General features: G+C 43.8%; 1 protein-coding gene and 1 non-coding gene across 6 annotated transcripts in view; one reads left to right on the forward strand and one right to left on the reverse strand.

The window, feature by feature from the left end:
- Positions 1 to 20,039, forward strand: part of DIP2C (disco interacting protein 2 homolog C) — a 364,898-nt gene that overhangs the window by 146,446 nt on the left and 198,413 nt on the right. The window lies entirely within an intron of this gene.
- LOC118891380 lies at positions 10,209 to 10,312 on the reverse strand. The gene has a single exon (XR_005018964.1). It is a non-coding gene; the product is annotated as a U6 spliceosomal RNA (small nuclear RNA).

Consider the following 20,039-nt stretch of genomic DNA (forward strand, 5'->3'; position numbering starts at 1 on the left):
AATTGTTTTGGGTTTGTTTTTGTAGGTCTTTTCCTTCTCTTGTGTTTCCTGCCTAGAGAAGTTCCTTTAGCATTTGTTGTAAAGCTGGTTTGGCGGTGCTGAATTCTCTTAACTTTTGCTTGTCTGTAAAGGTTTTAATTTCTCTGTCGAATCTGAATGAGATCTTTGCTGGGTAGAGTAATCTTGGTTGTAGGTTTTTCCCTATCATCACTATTTCCTTTCCCATGTTAGGGAAGTTTTCAGCTATAATCTCTTCAAATGTTTTCTCAGTCCCTTTCTCTTCTTCTTCTGGGACCCCTATAATTTGAATGTTGGTGCGTTTAATGTTGTCGCAGACGTCTCTGAGCTTGTCCTCAATTCTTTTCATTCTTTTTTCTTTATTCTGCTCTGCGGTAGTTATTTCCACTGTTTTATCTTCCAGGTCACTTATCCGTTCTTCTGCCTCAGTTATTCTGCTATTGATTCCTTCTAGAGAATTTTTAATTTCATTTATGGTGTTCATCATTGTTTGTTTGCTCTTTAGTTCTTCTAAGTCTTTGTTAAACATTTCTTGTATTTTCTCCATTTTATTTCCAAGATTTTAGATCATCTTTATGATCATTACTCTGATTTCGTTTTCAGGTAGACTGCCTATTTCCTCTTCATTTGTTTGGTCTGGTGGGTTTTTACCTTGCTCCTTCATCTGCTTCATATTTCTCTGTCTTCTCATTTTGTTTAACTTACTGTGTATGGGGTCTCCTTTTTGTAGGCTGCATGTTCATAGTTCCGTTGTTTTTGGTGTCTGCCCCCAGTGGGTGAGGTTGGTTCAGTGGCTTGTGTAGGCTTCCTGGTGGAGGCGACTGGTGCCTGTGTTCTCGTGGGTGGGGCTGAATCTTGTCTTTCTGGTGGGCAGGGCCACGTCCGGTGGTGTGTTTTGGGGTGTCTGTGAATTTATTATGATTTTAGGCAGCCTTTCTGCTAATGGCTGGGGTTGTGTTCCTGTCTTGCTAGTTGTTTGGCATGGGACGTCCAGCATTGGAGCTTGCTGGCCGTTGGGTGGAGCTGGGTCTTAGCGTTGAGACGGAGATCTCTGGGAGAGCTCTCGCCAATTGATATTATGTGGGGCCGGGAGGTCTCTGGTCATCCAGTGTTCTGAACTTGGCTCTCCCACCTCAGAGGCTCAGCCCTGACACCAGGCCAGTGTACCAAGACCCTGTCAGCCCCAGGCTCAGAAGAAAAGGGAGAAAAAAAAGAAAGAAAAAGAATAATAAAAAAAATTTTTTTTTTAATTATTAAAATTTAAAAGTTAAAAAATAATAATAAAAAAAGAGAACAAACCAATAAACAAATCCACAAATGATAACAAGCGCTAAAAACTAATCTAAGGTAAACATAAAAATCAGAAACAAATCAGTTGCAGACAGCAAACCCCAAATCTACAGTTGCTCCCAAAGTCCACCGCCTCAATTTTGGGATGATTTGTTGTCTGTTCCGGTATTTCACAGATGCAGGGTTTATCAAGTTGATTTGGGAGTTTAATCTGCTGCTCCTGAGGCTGCATAGAGCAATTTCCCTTTCCCTTCTTTGTTCGCCCAGCTGTTGGGGTTCAGCTTTGGATTTGTCCCCACCTCTGTGTGTAGGTCGACCTCAGGCATCTGTTCCTGCCCAGACAGGAGGGGTTAAAGCAGCGGCTGATTGGGGGCTCTGGCTCATTCAGGCCAGGAGGAGGGAAAGGTATGTTAGTTATAATTGGAATGTGGGGGGAGCCTGCGGCGGCAGAGGCCAACATGGCGTTGCAACAGCCTGAGGCATGCCGTGTGTTCTCCTGGGGAATTTGTCCCTGGATCACGGGACCCTGCCAGTGGCAGGCTGCACAGGCTCCCCAGGGGGAGTGTGGATAGTGACCTGTGTTTGCACATAGGATTCTTGGTGGCTGCAGCAGCAGCGTTAGCGTTTCATTCCCGTCTCTGGTGTCCGAGCTGATACCCATCGCTAGCGCCCGTCTCTGGAGCTCGTTTAGGTGGTGCTCTGCTTTCTGTGGGCACGCGGGGAAGGAATCCCCTCTCCTCGTGCACCCCAAAACAATGGTCTCTTGCCTCTTAGGCAGGTCCAGACTTTTTCCCGGACTCCTTCCCTGCTAGCTGTGGCACACTAGCCCCCTTCAGGCTGCGTTCACGCAGCCAACCCCAGTCCTCTCCCTGGGGTCTGACCTCCGAAGCTGGAGCCTCAGCTCCCAGCCCCCGCCTGCCCTGGCGGCTGAGCAGACAAGCCTCTCGGGCTGGTGAGTGCTGGTCGGCACTGATCCTCTGTGCGGGAATCTCTCCACTTTGCCCTCTGCACCCCTGTTGCTGCGCTCTCCTTCATGGCTCCGAAGCTTCCTCCCACCCGGTCTCTGCCAGTGAATGGGCTTCCTAGTGTGTGGAAACTTTTCCTCCTTCACAGCTCCCTCCCAGAGGTGCAGGTCCTGTCCCTATTCTTTTGTCTCTGTTTTTGTTTTTTCTTTTGCCCTGTCCAGGTACGTGGGGATTTTTTTGCCTTTTGGGAAATCTGAGCTCTTCTGCCAGCGTTCAGTAGGTGTTCTGTAGGAGTTGTTCCACATGTAGATGTATTTTTGATGTATTTGTGGGGAGGGAGGTGATCTCCACGTCTTACTCCTCCGCCATCTTGAAGGTCCCCCAGAAAGCTATTTTGAATCAAGTAGCAAATAACCGAGGAATGTAACCAGTCCTCTTCACGCTACACTTGATACCTAACACCTTTTAGCCTCTGTGACACTTCCTTTCGAATTGCAGGAGCAGTTTCACCATGACATAAAATGCCATCCACATTAGCAAGTCAGGCATTGCTTGGCCTGGCAGATACGCCAGCCTTGGCCACCGGGGCTCTTCAAAGTGAGAACCTGTCAAGTGGCAGTGTTTGCAGAGTGTGGCAGTTCTAAAGTGTAACTCTTGTTGTGGAAGACTAACTGGTTAGTGCAGCCCAACCTGCTGGCCTTGCACTGGTAATTAAGTTTTTGGTTAGCAAAAAATTGTAGCTGATTTTTCTCTCCCCAGCAAGGAGAACTTATCCACTTAAAATAATAGCCACAAAACCCCTGAAAGATATAACTTAAGAGGTAAAGTGCCATGCCTGAGGCTTGACGACTAGTTAATGAAGAAATAACTGAAGCATCTAGTTGTGGCCTCTGGTGCTCCTGCCACTGTCCACATGTCCCCTTTTCATCAGTGTTTGTCTTCCTCCTGTCTCTTTTCCTGGAATCTCCCTTCTGGAGTAGGTAGTCGGCTACTTTATACCTAAGCATGAGTGTAAAATACAATAAAATAGGCCTTTGGTGTTGAGAAACAGCTTTTGTGTCTTTTAAGGAGAGAAAACAAAAATAAAGCAAACAGGAGCCACACGAACGGCAAGGATGCTCATCTCTTCGCAGTGACTCGACTTGTGGAGATACTAGGTACTAGTAGGGCTTCATCTTCTCCCCTAATGACTACCCCGTCTCCTAGGATAAAAACTTTCTCAGGTGCTGTAATTGGAACCAAAAATAAACAGAAATGAGGAGTTTTAATGAAGTAGCATTACGTGTAGACATCTGCTCCGTGAATGCTCAGCAGACCCAGGGTGTGCCGTTGAGAGAGGGGAGTCGGGCCGCCTGTGAACAGGCAGCGGCATGAGTGGAGAAGAGCTCCTGGCCTGTAGAAATACATATTTGTGGGTTGAATTGGTGGGTCTGGCTCCCATGGAGCTTAGGACCCAGTCTGACTGGCAGATTTGAGGGCCATGCATCTCATTCCCTCCCAGTCTTTGTGAAGGTGTGTATGACGTGTATGAAAGTTTGCACCCCGGGAGTTGTCGCGGTGTTTTCGCTCCTGTTTCCAGGGTTTTAAGCAGGCTTCCAGTTCATTTGAACAGGAGGGTGTGCAGCCAGCTGAGCACAGCCTGTGCGTGAGGGGATCCAAACCAGCAGTGAAGTCGTTTCCCAGCTGCCCTGAGTGGGACAGTGTCAGTACAGTGGGGCTTACCAAGCTCCTGAGGTGTCCACATCACCTTACCTCTCTGGGTCTGTGAGCTGGGAGTGGGGTCGATGCATGTGCTCGTGGACAGGAGGGGACTCTACGGGGCTGAGGCTGGGTGTAAGCTGGGTACGTGGAACGGGGACTGGCAGAGAGCTATCCTGCACCCCGCAGGGGCCCCTGTGACGCGTCACCAGTATCCACCTCCCAGCTCAGATGGTGTGCAGTAAATGCACAGTGTGTATCCCCAGCAAAAAGCCGAGTGTCACCTGAACCCCCAATATAATCCACAGTGGATTGTGTGTGAAAGAAAATTAATGTGAACAACGGATTCCCCCCCTTTTTATTGTGGTGAAACATATATAACCTAAAATTTACTGTCTTAACGATTTTTAAGTGTCGAGTTCACTGGTATTAAAAACATTCACATTGTTGTGCAACTAACACTACCATCCATCCCCTTAACTCATTTCATCTTGTAAAACTGAAACTCTGTCCATTAAACACTAACTCCCCATTCCTCCTTCCCTCTGACCCCTGGAAACCAGGATTTCTACTCTCTGTCTTTATGCCATAACTACATATATTTTCATCTCAAAAGTGTTGTAAACCTAATTTTATTAAAATTGATTTTGAATTAAACCCCATGGCTTTTTAATTTTTTAGTGGGTAGGGTGGGACTATGATGGACGAGTACGGATATTAGACTCCAGCTGTCACGTGTTGGTCCTGGGCATTGCGCGGAGGCACAGTTGAAGGAAGAAAACACCGTCACTTCACGGCGGTGTAAGTATAAACACTGGGATTATGTATGTAGCATAAAAACAGTTGCACGGTGCCTCCATCCCTGCAACCTGCTTTCCAAGTAGAAACGAGACTGCTTAGGGTTGATGCGATGGCTCGGGGCTGCTGGTTCACCTGCTTTCCTTAAAGAAGACTGGTGCACAGCGTGTTCTCCTGTGTTTTCTCTGTACTCGATGACTCAAACCCCACTTGATTCTAGTTCAGGTGAAGTCTTTCTCTTGCAGACTTCTGTACGCTCTGCAGTCCGCTCTCTGTCCTTCTCCTTTCCTTCTGTTTGTAGGTTCATTGAAGACAGTTGGTGGTGGCAGGTGAGGAGAATCAGAGCCCAGGCCTCAGAAACGAGGCTGTGGAGCAGGGGTGTTCTCCCCCTGGCCACAGCAGGTGACGTGAGTGCAGCCGTGCCCTGGCAGCAGCTCACCCGCAGCTTCTTGGGAATGCACATTCCTGGACCCAGCCCTGACGGGTCAGGATGTGGGTTCATCCAGACAAGTCATGTCAACCTTGAGCCTGGATCCCTCATCTGAATGCCTGACATCAGGTAGTTGTGAGGATTAAATATGTAAACAGCTCAGCTTGTAGTAGGTGCTAAACGTTCCATCTTTTTTTACTTACAAAGCATTTTCACTGTCTATCCTGCTGTTATTTACCGCTCGTAGGTAGGCAGGATAGGTGTCCATTCTCATTTACAGGTGAAGATGCTTCTGAAGGCTCATAAGCAGACACGGTCCCCTTCACAATGGTCAATCTCCTTCTGTCAGCTCATCTTATTTTATTTGGAAAGACTTCTCCCTGAGCACGGGCATTCTGAGAAACAGTGTATTCCTCTTCCTGTTTGTTCAGTGATTAGTAGCTCAACCATAGTTCACCAGAATGCGCTTGTCTTCATTCTGTTGTAGGTTGAATCAGCCTTTGTACTCCCCAAGGTATTTTGTCTCCTTTTGTAAAGATTTCCATCAAAAAGTGCGTTCTCAATAGCTTTTGATACACATCTGTTTGTGATGTGGAGATTGTCGAAGTCAGACTCTATTTCAATTTGAGGATTTAGGAGCTTTAGAAATTCTGAAATGTAATATGAAAATATTACAAAACTCGTTCAAATGGGTGTTTTAAATTTGATATAAAATGATTTGTCACTGAAATATTACTCTGGTTTTAAGGACCGTGGCTCATTAAGAATGCTTTTCTGTATTTTAGACTTGGTTGTCTTTCATGAGGATATTCCGTCCAAATTACAGATATATGAAATATTTTCAATATACATTAGTGCAGAGTGACCTTATTCATAATATCCTGGATTCATCCTTGACTTTCTGACTTTGGAAGTGCGACTCTGTCTTAAGCTCTATGTGTACACCATCCAGATTGCTTTGAACACATCTGTACACAACCCTCCTTACTCCTGAGTAGAGGGAAATAGACAGTACTATGCTTTAAAACATTGAAGTTCCCTAAAGCAGATTTTTTCCTAATCAGTGTTTCCATTAAAATAAATAAACTCACTAGTGCTTGAATTAATTAGCTGCTATTAATGTTGGATGTCAGGTTAGCAAGTTGTACAGTTTCTAAGTAAAAGTGATCATTTAAAATAGAAATTCAGAGTGACAATGTGTCCTTTATTTTAAAAATAAATGCTGGCACTTCAGAAAACCTTGTTTGCTAGGACTTAATTTTAATCTCCATATAGAATTGGAGGATAATAATCTGCTTCAGAGACCTCTTTTGTCAGTGAGATTAGTGTGACTGTCAGATTTGAAAGCTTACTTGTTTATGGTTTATTTCCTATGTTATACATTTTAAAAAATTTATACTTCTGATTAGAGATATGTCTATTACAGTGATTTTAGTTATGACCATGAGGGTAATTAAAAGATTTTCCTATCTCCTCATACTTGACTTTTCAACTATTCTTTAAAATCTGAGCAGGGACTGTCTTGAATTGTCTCCTTCCCCATTCTTGGTTTTACACAGCACATTTCAGTTTTTGGAAACTGAAGTTTGTCTACAGCCACTTCTGGAAACACTTGGTTGCTCAGTATAGCACCAAATGGGTCCCAGGGGGATCTGCGCTCCAGCCTCCCTGGGGTAGTAAAGGCTCCTCCTTCGGGAGTCTCTGCAGGGAAATTAAGTCCTGGGGCTGGGGGTGGGGATGTCGCACTGCTGGGTGAGACCCAGGAGAGCAGAGGAGAGGAGACGTGGCCAGCCCCAGGCCACACCCTAGCTGACTGACACTGACCACATGGTCAGCGCTTCTCCTCAAGCTCCTGCGGGATCCCGTTGGCCCTACTCCTCAGATTCCTGAAATTGTTAGGCTTCCCTGAGCTGGAATTTTTAGGTCCAGACTCAGAAGTCGTGGTGTGTGCTCTCAGGTTCCTTACATAAGGTACAAACAAAAACTGCAACCATGCAAACAATTGGAAGCAATAACTGTTTTCTCATTCAAGGCATTGCTCTTTAGTTTCTTTTTTTTTAAACATATTTATTTTATTTATTTATTTATGGCTGCATTGGGTCTTTGTTGCTGGGCGCGGGCTTTCTCTAGTTGCGGTGAGCGGGGGCTACTCTTCGTTGCAGTACACGGGCTTCTCACTGTGGTGGCTTCTCTTGTTGCAGAGCACGGGCTCTAGGTGCACGGGCTTCAGGAGTTGTGGCTCGCAGGCTCTGGAGCGCAGGCTCAGTAGTTGTGGATCATGGGCTTAGTTGCTCCGTGGCGTGTGGGATCTTCCCGGACCAGGGCTCGAACCTGTGTCGCCCGCATTGGCAGGCGGATTCTTAACCACTGCGCCACCAGGGAAGCCCGCCCTTTAGTTTCTTCATCGAAAGCCTTTGGCAGTGAAAGTTATTTGCCCCATTTGGTGGGGTTTTGAGTTTCAGGTTACTTGCTTGGCTGGTACAGCAGGGAGCTCCCAGCCTGGGACATGGGCTCCTGCTCCTTGCTCAGGCTTTGGGAGGTACTTTGCTTGGCGTGTGATTTGAGGGGTTTGCCAGTGTGATGTGTGCCTCCTGCCCCGAGGCTGCAAGCCCTTCTGCCTTTTGTTCCTTTCAGTAGAACGTTGTTACATGTTGAAAATCAAGAAAACTAGAGAAGCAGGGTCACAAGAGGCCTGGGGAGGGAGGGAGGTCAACAACAGTAGGAAGTGGTGAAAATTGAGGTGAACTGGGAAGTCCATATTCTGTGTAATTAAAAACATAGCATCAAGGGACGGAGAAGGCAAACTACAGATGGGAGAGAATATTTGCAAAAGACATCTGACAAAGGACTGTTATCCAAAATACACAATGAACTCTTTAAACTCAATAAGAAAACAAACAATCCAAATAAAAAATGGACAAGAGATCTGAAAAGACATCTCACCAAAGAAGATACAGACGGCAAATATGCTTATGAAAAGATGTTCCACATCGTGTGTCCTCAGGAAAATGCAAATTGAATCAAGGAGATATCACTACACACCTATTAGCATGGCCAAAATCTGGAACACTGACAACACCAAATGCTGGTAAGGGTGTGGAGCAACCAGAACTCTCAGTCACTGCTGGTAGGAATGCAAAATGGTACAGCCAGTTTGGAAGACAGTTTGGTGGTTTCTTACAAAACTAAACATACTCTTACCATATGATCCAGCAATCACGTTCCTTGGTGTTTACCCAAAGGAGTTGAAAACTTAGGTCCACAAAAAAAACCTGCACACGGATGCTCACAGCAGCTTTATTCATAATTGTCAAAACTTAGAAATTTTGTCCTTCAGTAGGTGAATAAACTGTGGTCCATCCAGACAGTAGAATATTATTCAGCTAAAAAAAGAGCTATCAAGCCATGAAGAGACATGGAAGAACCCTATATGCACAGAATGTCCAAGACCAAGAGTGAACCCTAATGTCAACTGTGGACTCTGAGTGATGATGATGTGTCCCTGTAAGTTCACCAGTTCTAACAAATGTCCCATCTGGCGGGGTATCTTGATAGTGGAGGATGTTGATGGTGGGGCAGGTTGTGCATGTATGGGGGCAGGGGATACATGGGGAATCTCTTTACCTTCCTCTCGATTTTCCTGTGAACCTAAAACTCTCTAAAAATAAAGCTTATTTAAAAGAAAAAAAGATAATAGTAAAGGCTGTGTGAGGGAAGTGGCCTGTGGTGTTGTGTGTCCAGGATTTCCCTGTTAATATACATATAGCCAAATTACTCAAAACGTAACTGTGACATTAGCTAATTCACTGAGAAGTTAATCACAGAATCAGTGATTAACTCCAGAACTGGCAGGATGCAGAGATCACCTTGCTCTGACTTCTCATCTTACGGGTAGTGACTCCAGCATTGTGATCAGGAATGCAGCCAGAGTGGCACAGATGGAATTAGACCTGGGATGGTTTTGCTCAGGGTTTGCAGGGTGATGTTTTTAACCTGTTTTTCTTTAGTTTAATGAGCTGATCCATTCTTTGGCACCAGAAGCAGCACAGCTGCTTCATAGAGCTGTCTTTGACATAGAGAGTCAGAAACCAAAGGCTGTTATGTACAGTCTTCCCCCAAAGCAGAATCACGATAAAGAATCCTCATGTTCAGCATCTTTGCTTAAATGTGAGATTGTGGGACTCATGAGCGCAGTGTCACCACTGGTACATTAATTAGGTTTGTCTGTAGGTAAGTAAACCTCATTTTGCGCTGCCTGGAGTCAGACTCAGTGGCTTTAAAGAGCCAGTGCTTTAACTTTACACTTATGTATATGTATATTCACCTGTAGTTGTGAAAATTAAGGAATTTGGACTCAAAAATTTGTGAAAATGCTAAAGTTCAAACGTTTATGTATTGGTATATCACAGTGCATGTGTGGAAATATTTAGAGCTCCACGATTTAAACACTTTTCTTGATTTTGTAATATTCAGGTGTAGCATTCTCAATTAACAGGTGTCAGAAGGCTTAAATTTTGAGGGATATCTAAATTCACTGAATTTAAAGTTTTTCACTTAAAACGTTATCACAACTAAATGTAGCCAACAGTTTATGCCCTATGGATATTTATTGATTAAATGACATAGACAACACACTTTATTTTTTTAAATTTTATTTATTTTATTGATGTATAGTTGATTTACAATGCTGTGCCAGTCTCTTGCTGTACAGCAAAGTGACTCAGTTATACACATTCTTTTTTTATATTCTTTTCCATTACGGCTTATCACAGGATACTGAAGATAGTTTCCTGTGCTATGCAGTAGGACCTTGTTGTTTATTCATTCTAAATGTAATAGTTTGCATCTGCCAACCTCAAACTCCCAGTCCATCCCTCTCCCCCCCCACCACCCTTAGCAACCACAAGTCTGTTCTCTATGTCTGTGAGTCTGTTTCTGTTTTGTACATAGGTTCATTTGTGCCATATTTAGATTCCACATATAAGTGATATTATATGGTATTTGTCTTTAAAAATATGGAATGCTTCACGAATTTGAGTGTCATCCTTGAGGGGCCATGCTAATCTTCTCTGTATCGTTCCAATTTTAGTATTTGTGCTGCCAAAGTGAACACTCACTTTAATACACAGATGTAGGCAGTATATTAACAAACCTTGGAAGTACGGTCAGTGCTTAAGATCTGTTATCTTTTCAGATCATCTATATTATCTGAAAAGGCAAAATTTTAAAAAGCTAAAAGGTTTTGTAATTTTCCAGTTTTCTACTTATTTGCGCAGAAGTGGAAGTTCTGTGGCTAATAGTTGATGGCAGCAGAACAGAAAGATAACAAAGTTTTGGGGTGTTGATAGCCCCAGGCTTTGAGCATAGAGGGAGGGTGCCAGGAAATGTGCAGGGCCAAGTGGTGGAGAGCAGAGAAAATGACGTGATGGACATCAGGAAGGCCCATGGGCCTCATAGTCCAGTTAGGTTGAAAGAATTCATGTATTTCCCGGAGAGAGACGCTGTCTTTTCCCGTAGATACCCAAATTGTTTATAGTTGGGATATGCATCTTTATGTAAGCGTTCTTACACAGAAAGCCGCTGTGGATATGGAAATACTTTTTTTGTGTAATGCCAAAGTCATTTAAAATTCATTTCTGACTTTCTTTTTTCTTCCCCATCCTAAATTAATCTCTAATAAGTCTCTGCATATACATACATGTCTTTAAAATATATAATACACGTAATGGCTGGTTTAAGCTCTGTATTACCATTACTTAAAAATTACATTTGGTGTTTCACGTTTACTTCTGATAATTTTTTCAGTATGTCCACGTTTTAAATTTCACAGTGGAATTTCCAGCTTCACCCCAGTTAGTGATGCTCCCTGATCTATATAAAAACTGTCCACTATCTTAGCTTATTAATTAGCAATCTTGGTTCAGAATCTTTGGATCTACTGAAATTTGACACAGCCTTCTAAATTTTGTTGCATGACTTTTTTGTTTTAGTACTATTCATTAATTCAAGTATTTTTCAGGGTGTAAGTAAAGTGAATTGTACCAGGAAGCGGTGAGCATGTCCTTGGTTATTCATGAGCTTGCATTGTGGGGAAAAGCATCGTTTTTCTCTGAGTTAAGCTTCATGTTTTCTCTGTTACGCCAAGACTAGATCAAGGTTTTTGTGGAAGAAGCAGCTGTTTAAAGTACCTTGTCACCCTCAGCATTTGCGCATCTGTATGTCGGTTTCCCTGGTGTCAGCATCGACCCCTTCCCTCTGCAGCGTCAGAAGCAGGAGCATGACTTCTAACCACATGGTGCATTTGTAACTGGATGCACGCGGGGAAGGAGTGTTACAGACAGTAAGAGACCGTGTCTGTCCTCCCTGTACTCAACTCACAGTCATGTTGGTGGGAGGTAGATTTCAGCCCAGTTTCGATGATGAAGGTGATGGATTGGGCCCTGAGAGAGGCTGTGCCACTGTCCTGCCTAAATGGCACCTCCTCTGGGACCTGTGGTGGGAATGTGGTCAGAGCGGCTTATCCGTCTGTCACATCTTCCCGCAGGAATGGAGGCCCTGCTGGATGAATCGGTGACTGAGTGAGTGGGTTTGTGAGCCTGGAAAGTTCAGAAGTGGGACAGGCTTATGCTTTGCCTATTTATTGGCTTCGGTCCAGCCTGGGCTCTTGCTCCAGTTGGCCTCCCATGCACGGCCTTATCCACAGTGTGCTCCCTGTGGCCACCACACAATAGCAGTCCTGGGACATCATCCTCTGTGGGCCCCCTCAGAACCCAGGGGCAGCAGTGGGGAGGCTGAGTGCCAGCCTGAGGACCAGCCCAGACCCTATGGCCAGGAGAACGTCAGGCACTGGTTAGCTCAGGCCTGGGCTACCTGAGCCAACCACCATGGCAGGGGCTGCAGGGGGAGGATGGATATCAAAGAAGAATCGGCCTGTTATCAGCAAACAGATGGAAGTGGGTACTGGATGGGCAGCTTGTAAAGTTCATGCTAGTTCCATATGCAGAGCCCAGGCTTGCAGATCTGACGTAGGAATTCCCATACTGTTGAAGTGGGTTAAATAGTGAAGTGGACTCTAGACATGCTTGGAGTGGGTTAATGTAAAACAATCCTTCTCATTTCCTTCTAACAGTAAAACTGTTTACTTAGAGAGTCAGAGGAGATGAGGAATGGGCTACTGGGATTGTTGTCTGAGGGGAAGAGACCTGTTATTGCACCGTGCAGGAACTTTCATCACACCAGCTCTGGGGGCCTCTCCTGCCTCCCCTGTCCCATGAGGCAGTGACAGTTGCCCCATTGGTACATTCCCAACTTACTGGACGTTTAGGTTTAGTTTTCCACCAAACTCAGTTCTCGAGGGGACAGAGCCTCTTGTGGACAGAGGAAGTGCCATGAAATCAGTGCTGCAGACCCGCACGCTCGTCTAGGAGCAGAGGGCCGTGCTGCTACGCGTCTGCACTGGCTTTAGTGTCAAAGGGAAAGTGCTGCCTGGATAGAACAGTGTTAGTTCCTTAGTCACTTCTCCACGACTCAGCTGGGCAGTGTTCTTGGGCACTCGGAGCTGGAGCTGATGGGAGAACCATCGTTTCCTGCTCAGTTAGGGCCCCGAGCCTGTCCCAGTGCTGCAGCCCATTATAAGACCACACATGGTTCCGAGGGGGAGCCTGATTCTGGAGACTGGTGCTTCTCCTAAGTTAGAGGGGAAGGTGGATATTAATGTTTCCTTTATCCGTAAAATTCCCTCAAACCCCACCCACCCGGCCAGCCATGCTCAGTGAAGCTCTGGCAGTCTCTCTGTGTTGTTTGAAGTGTGAACTTCACGTGGAGGTGGAAGAATAGGTGTAGGATTTCACTGACATAATATATTTCTTTCCAGTAGAATTGCACTGAAGAGGCTCCCAGATTTCCTCTGACTCTTTGATGGCACCTAAGTGTTGCCTGACCCTCTGGCTTGCTGCTGATATCAACAAGTGACATTTTATAGCAGCACAAATAGGGGTGCCTTGAGATAAATTCAGTGTAACATAGGCGTGTTTGTAAAAGAAAGGGGCCATCTTTCGGCTACTGACACGTTTGCTTGGAGTATTGATTTTGTTCCAACTCTGATGGAAAATGATGAACGGCGTCCAGTTTAATCTTTCAAAAATTCATTAGAAGTCGTTCACAGTTTGCTTTGTCTGCTTGTTTTTTTCCCCTCATGATCTGAGTATAATGAGGAATTCCTTTTGTCATCATCACCAACAAGAAACTCGTGTTGTGCAAGTCCTTGGGCGCTGTGGTGAGAGCAGGTGCCAGTGCCCTGTCCTCAGGGAGCTCTCAGACCAGGTGTGACAAGTGTGGGCAGGTTCGTGTGGTGGGAGGAAGCTTCAGGGGAGAAAAAATCCACAGATCCTGTGACTCCTCTCAACCCCTCTTCCTTTTGTTTGTTTTTCATTTACTGTCTCTGAAATGGGGAAGCACTTTACAATCGAGGGAGCAGCCTAGTTTAATTGGCGTATTTTTACCTTGGTGGTAGGTAATGTAATTTGCCTTGGATTAGATTTGATGAATACAGTAGGTACTCAGAGAGGGAGGGGGAGGTGTTCCAGGGAAAGAGAATGGGCTTGGCAAGGTGGGGACTTGTGCGTGGAATAAAGAGCCGTAGGGATGGGGGTGGGAAGGGGCTTTAGCGCCAGGCTGCAGCGTAGAGGCCGCATGGACTGGGTGGGGCGGTGGAGTCCAGCATTAGAATGTTTCCATGGAGTCAGGCATCCACAGGTGTTCGTCCCACCAGACCTGAATTTCTGCATTCCTTTCTTGAAATCCCCAAGGTGAGGAAAAAGCTCTGGCGCAGGTGAGTTGTTATATCCAACAGCCATCTCTGTAAAGAGTCTAGACAGCTCTTTCAGGTTGGTGATGGCCTTGGACCTGGGAGTTGGGTCCCTGTTGAGCCTTGTGTCCCTGCGTGGGCACCAGGCAGAGCAGGACGGATGAAGGATTCTGGGCTCAGTGCAGATCACCTGCAAAGCAAGCTTGTCAGGAAAGGCTTGATGCCACATCACCCTGCAGTACCCTCAGGGGGTCCTGTGTGAGCCTAGGCTGACTCCATGTCATCCTCAGACTTCTGAAATGTGGGGGGTTAAGTGTGGCTCTGTATTATGCATAGGGTGACGACATGTACACCTGCTTACTCAAGGACCCATGGTGCTCGCTGCTGCGGGTCATTCCAGGAAAGGTTGTTTCCATGCACCAGTGGATGTACTTCCCATCGACAGCAAGTAGTCAGTGACCCAGGGTTCCTTTTTTTGTATAAGTTGCCAAGAAAACCCCTAAAGCCATAGTTGCTGCCTCTTGGAGGAACTGCCCTTCTCTGGTGTGTCTGTTGCTTCTGCTGCTTCTGTTTCTCTTATCTTGAGATACTGAGTTAGTATAATATCATTCATATTAACTTCAAATCTGAATTTGCTTCTGATTTTTAAAGAACAGGTACATCGATAAGCTTGTGTTGCTGTTTAACTGGAAAGCCAGGGTGTGCTGATGTATCTGGCAGGATGTGACAAACAGAGTGACCAAGAATTCGCGTCCTATTTCTTGGGTTGGCTTTTCCCAATCTACAGGTGTGGGGTGAGGGTGACAGCCTGCTCGCCACCTGATACTCTGTGCTCCTTGAAGAGGAAGGACTTTGAGCCGAAGCATGATTAGTAATGTGTGCCGATTCTAAGTAGGGACAAGGGACAGCTACTGAGTGATTCAGCTGGCACTTTCACACACAGGAAATAGTCCAATGTTTAAAAATTCCTCCATGTGTGGTTGTCAGTAAAATGGGCAAAATAATGTGTACTCACTGATTTCCAAAGAAAGAGGGTCTGTAGGAAGGTTATTAAACGTGAAAGACTTTCTCTAACCTCTCCTATGTTTGTGGTCGAATCCTGACATCACCAGTGGGGCTGGGGAACACCCCCCTCACCGTCACCCTCACCCTCACGTACCTTCTCACACTGTTGTTCCATAACAGTGGGGAGTAGGGCGTGGGGTGGGTGGGAAGCGCCACCAGCATTTAGGATAAACACCCAGTTTCCTGTGGACCTTATGAGTACAAGCTATTCCACTGGGTGAGGGATTCCCTACAATGTATCCCCCCAACCCAAATCAAAGGAATCTAGTTTTGAGCATAAACAGGTTCTTAATGTCATAGCTTTTACAGCTGAACCCTACTGTGGGGCTGTTAGTTCTGTCTTAGTCCACCATTAGCAGATCCAGGAGCTTCTTGTGTTGATGGTGAATGTTTACCATCGTGTGTAAAGAAGGGAGTGAACCTTTATGTATATACAGAAATCAGATGAGAAATGATTGCTGTGTGATCCCTGCAGGGGTGCTTACAGCTTTTTTGAGGGCTAAATTCTTATTTTTAGATATCCTGACATCTTTTAGAGCTGCCTTCACTTACTAAAAATCAGCATAAGTATGAAAATCAGTCTTGGAGTAGAAAGGGATATACTTCAACTGAGTAATAACTATGCATATGTTAAAAATATCAGCTAAAAATTACTCGAAGTGTTAACCATGAATGGATACAAAATGCAAGCTGGAAGAGTTATTCTTTCAGTATCAAAATTTTAAAAGGTTTTTGTGACACTTTTAACTATGGACAAATTACTATTAAAACTCAGCTGCATTTATAACATTTTAAATAACTAATTGCATTACATTATTTGTTAACTTTTCCTGAGGCATTTTGCATAGTTACGTAATTAATGTTTATCTCTTTGCCAGAATTCTGTTCATTTTTTTTTAGATCAGAAACCTAAAATGAAATGTTTCCTTTCCATTAAATTGTTATTGAACTATGTAACTATCAATTTGTGAATGTGAGAACAAGATTATCTTGTCTCTTTTGGGATAATTCTTGCTTAATAGTGATAATGCTAAATGTTAAAATTATAGAACAGCTTATTTCTTTGGAAATTAGTATTTGCATGCTTGCCAGGTGAGAAATGTTGAAAATGTGGACATGAAGAAATTAAATTGCATTCATTTTGTATAGAAAGAAGACGTTAAAAACCCCTTTTGCCTTTTGCCACCACTGTTTGCTTAGGTACAGAAATGAGGTTGTTGTAGGCACTTAGAATCTTATCTTTCACTTCCACAGTACTAAGCAAGCATAGTCTCCTAATTCCAATACTCAGACTCCTGATTATCAGATCCAGGGGAATAGATGATAATATACGTGAGCGTTGGCGTTTGATATGTGGGAGTCCTAACCACACACAGGCTGCTGGAGTGGGAGCCACTGGGCCACCAGGGCCTGGAATATGCGTGGTTGGGAGCAATGAAGACAAGAAAAGAAAATGCTGGCGAGAAAGCAGCAGCAGTGCCCATGAGGGTTGGAGTCTGGGACCCTTAAGAATGAGGGGGAAGCAGACACCTCTGGGCTAATCTCTGGGGCCTATCCCTGGAAGAAGCCATGGTCTGGAAGGACCGGGATAGCTGCTCTGGGTGGTCTGAGCTCAGCCCTCCCAGCTTGAGAACTCTCTTGGCAACAGCTGCCCCGGAGGCAGGCTGTGAAGATTCAGTGGACAGAGATGGAAAGATGCTGAGAACAGGGCTGATGCTCTCACGACTGCTGGGTGCCAGCAAGTGGGAAACACTTCACCAGCTCGGCTTCCTGAACTGAGCTGCAGGTCTGCTGCTTAAACACTCTGAGCACATCATGGAAACCCAGATTTCGTGCGCAGCAGTGGTGAAGGGGACACTCCTTCCTGGTCAGAATGTCTGAGTAGAATAAAGCGTAAGGAGACGGTGTAGTTCGTCATTGTGAGCAGGTGTCCATGGTGGGATCAAATAGACATCTCTCAGAGCCAGTGAGACAAGCGGGACCTTTTCTCACTCTGATGTGGATGACATTCATGCTGTTCCTGCCCATATGCGGACAAGAGGAGGTGTCACTGGGAGCTGGTTCATTTTCCTGTTTTCTGATTGGAAATTCATGGTTTAAGTTCAGCTGGCATCAGAGTCTTTACATCGTTGAGCTTGGAAGCTTTTCAAACACTCACTGTATGAGCAGGGATCGTCTGCATCCTGTAGCCTCCACAATGGGTAGCCGGGGTGTGAAGTCCTGTCTTCACCATTAGTGTTTGCAAATGCCTGTCTCTTTGCATAAAAGTTTGTTTTTCTTGAAGGTTCCAGTTAGATCCTTTTACTTAATGAAATACTTAAAACTGTCATGAAAACGAATCTGCCAGCCACCCTGAGTGAACGTGGGTGGGTTTTGTTTGTTTTCCTGTGGTGAATATTTTACTAGTGTAAATACTTGCATGAATGCTGAACACTGGGGATGGTGTCATCTTTCTGCTCATTCCCTCTTGGTTATAGTTAATGACTTCCACTTGGAGGGTGTGTCAGGCACGGTGAAGGGTGAGGATTACGGGCCACACTGAAGAGTAACCTTTGGTTCAAGCCCTGCACAGGTGTCTGTCGCTTTTGAGTAAAATTAAGTGGAGATTTCCATTCTCAAGGGAAACATACACAAACACACAACAGAAGTAACTTTAAAAAACAAACCTTTTAGTTTATGTGAGGTCCAGCAAATTTAGCTTGCAAAGTTTAACCTTTTTTTCCTAGAAGCCATTATTAATTCAGTGGCTTTTTTTCTAGAATTCATTAATTCAGTAGCATAAGGTAAATATATTTCTTTTTCCTGAAACTAATCACAGATTCTAAAACCAGTGACTAAAAATGGAATGTTAATTTAGGTATAGTGCCCCTGAAGGAAAATACCCAATATTGGGTACATGTATTTAGAAAGTGTAGGACTCTTAAAAGTCACGTGCTTTTGACATACACCTTGTTTACTAGTTTTGACCTACATTTGTAAGAACACATATCTTAAGTTGTTTGGATACAACTGCAGATATGTGTGCTCATGTATGTATAAATATTCAGTGTTTTTCTCCCTTTCCTTAAACAAAGAAGACATCAACACTGTTCTATATCAGTATTAATAGTAGAGAGCCATTTTTTCCCTCAAAATTAGAAGTCAGTTTTCAGGAAACCCTTATAATCTTTGTGAATTTGGTTTACCTTAATAATATGCCTCTAGGACAAAAACAAAAACAGAAACAAACCAAAACCACATATATTTGTGGGCTGCATTTTAAAATTTTCAATACCACATGCCTTAGGAAGGTAAACATTTACGAACAGAAAATGTAAAAGGACCCATTAAGGGCAGTTGGTGAGAAAGCACTGGGGTAAAAAAGCAGTCACTGGGTTACCCTGATGTGTCCAACACTTCAGTGGATGTTGTAAGTGGCTGACTGTACCCTGACTGCAGGGCCTAGGGGAAGCCCAGGAATAATGGTCAGGAATGTCCCTGCTCCTTACCAGGTAGGCAGGACAGACAACAGTCTCAAAGTCGGTGGAAATTTGAGTTTAAGTGCTAAGGACTCCGAACAGTGTAGACATGGAAGAGTTACTGCAGATGAGTGAACACTGTTGCACATCCTTAACACTGGGCTTGCACACTGAGTTAAGTGTCATTTCACTTTCAGCTGTGCTTTTCTACCCTGGTCCTTGGCTTGTCTGAATTGCTTTGCTATCCAAGCTAGCTTGCAACATGAGCACATTTTCACATTGTCTTTGCATACTGATTTAAGCTTTGATTACTCATTATTTTTTCTTATTTTAAATGGAAGAGGGTTTTTATTTTCTTATCCTGTGATTGTATGGAGCATATTTTGGAAATATGCATGTTACTTTGTAAAGATTACCTCTAAATACACACGTACTCGAAAATCCAGCAGAGATTGTGGGTTCCAAAAATAAAGCAGAGATCTTTGTTTACAGCGCCTTCCACTTCTAATGACACATCAGTGGGTAGGGGATTGTATACATTATGCTTCATTATTTACCTTTTGAATAGATGTATTATTAATAATTGCCACGTGATCAAAGTTGGGCAAAGTGTTTAGAAAGCATAATGTTTCCGTAAGTTAGAAGTTTGTACTGTCATGGTTATTATTATTTAATATTAGGTAGTGGACTCATCAAAACTTTATCACACACATTATATGCCAATATTGTCCAGATGTTTTATTCCCAGTAGTTCAGGGTAATTTTGACCTTGAAAGTGATTTTGTGCACAGGAAGCCTCAGAGTGTTTGCTGGGGGAATTCCTGTAGCTCATTGGTCTCACAAAAAGAAGTAACCATTATACAAACTTACTCAAAATAACTAGCCTACTACACGTCTTCTAGTATGTTTTTTGCCCTCCTGCCCCCCACCCCCCCAAATCCTTTAACTGCAGGGCTTTTCAGGACAGAGCCATTATTTTAGAAAGCAGGATTTTAAAGTTTATATGTATAAATATTTAAATATACATATTTATACATATAATTATATAATATTTATATATGTTATATATATTTATATATGTATAATTTGAAGATAAAATGATATAAAAATCCTAGAATATTCTGCATCTTGCAAAACTATAAGAGGGAGATAATATTCAGTCATTTTTATCTTTCTAATAAAATCTTTGTCTCCATTTTATTCCCATTACTTGCCCAGATGGGGCAATTTGTTTAAGAAAGTCACTGGACTCATTAATTTAGGCACCACTTTATGTACATCGTTCAACATGGTTTAAAAGTGAGAATGTAACTGTTATTTAATCTTTCATTCAGCAGTTGTTTAGTGATAGGGGTTGTGTCTGTTTCTGGCACGTAGTAGGATCTGTTGGATGAATGAATGGGAAAATAAAAGTCAGGGTCACTTCCTTGGTGTTTAGGAGTTTTGAGTAGGAATGAGTACGAAGCTTATTTAATAAGGGCCAAGTGAAAGCTGTATTTTGTAGCCATTTC

The sequence above is a fragment of the Balaenoptera musculus genome, chromosome 2 (genome assembly GCF_009873245.2).
Source record: "Balaenoptera musculus isolate JJ_BM4_2016_0621 chromosome 2, mBalMus1.pri.v3, whole genome shotgun sequence".
Classification (NCBI taxonomy): Eukaryota; Metazoa; Chordata; class Mammalia; order Artiodactyla; family Balaenopteridae; genus Balaenoptera; species Balaenoptera musculus.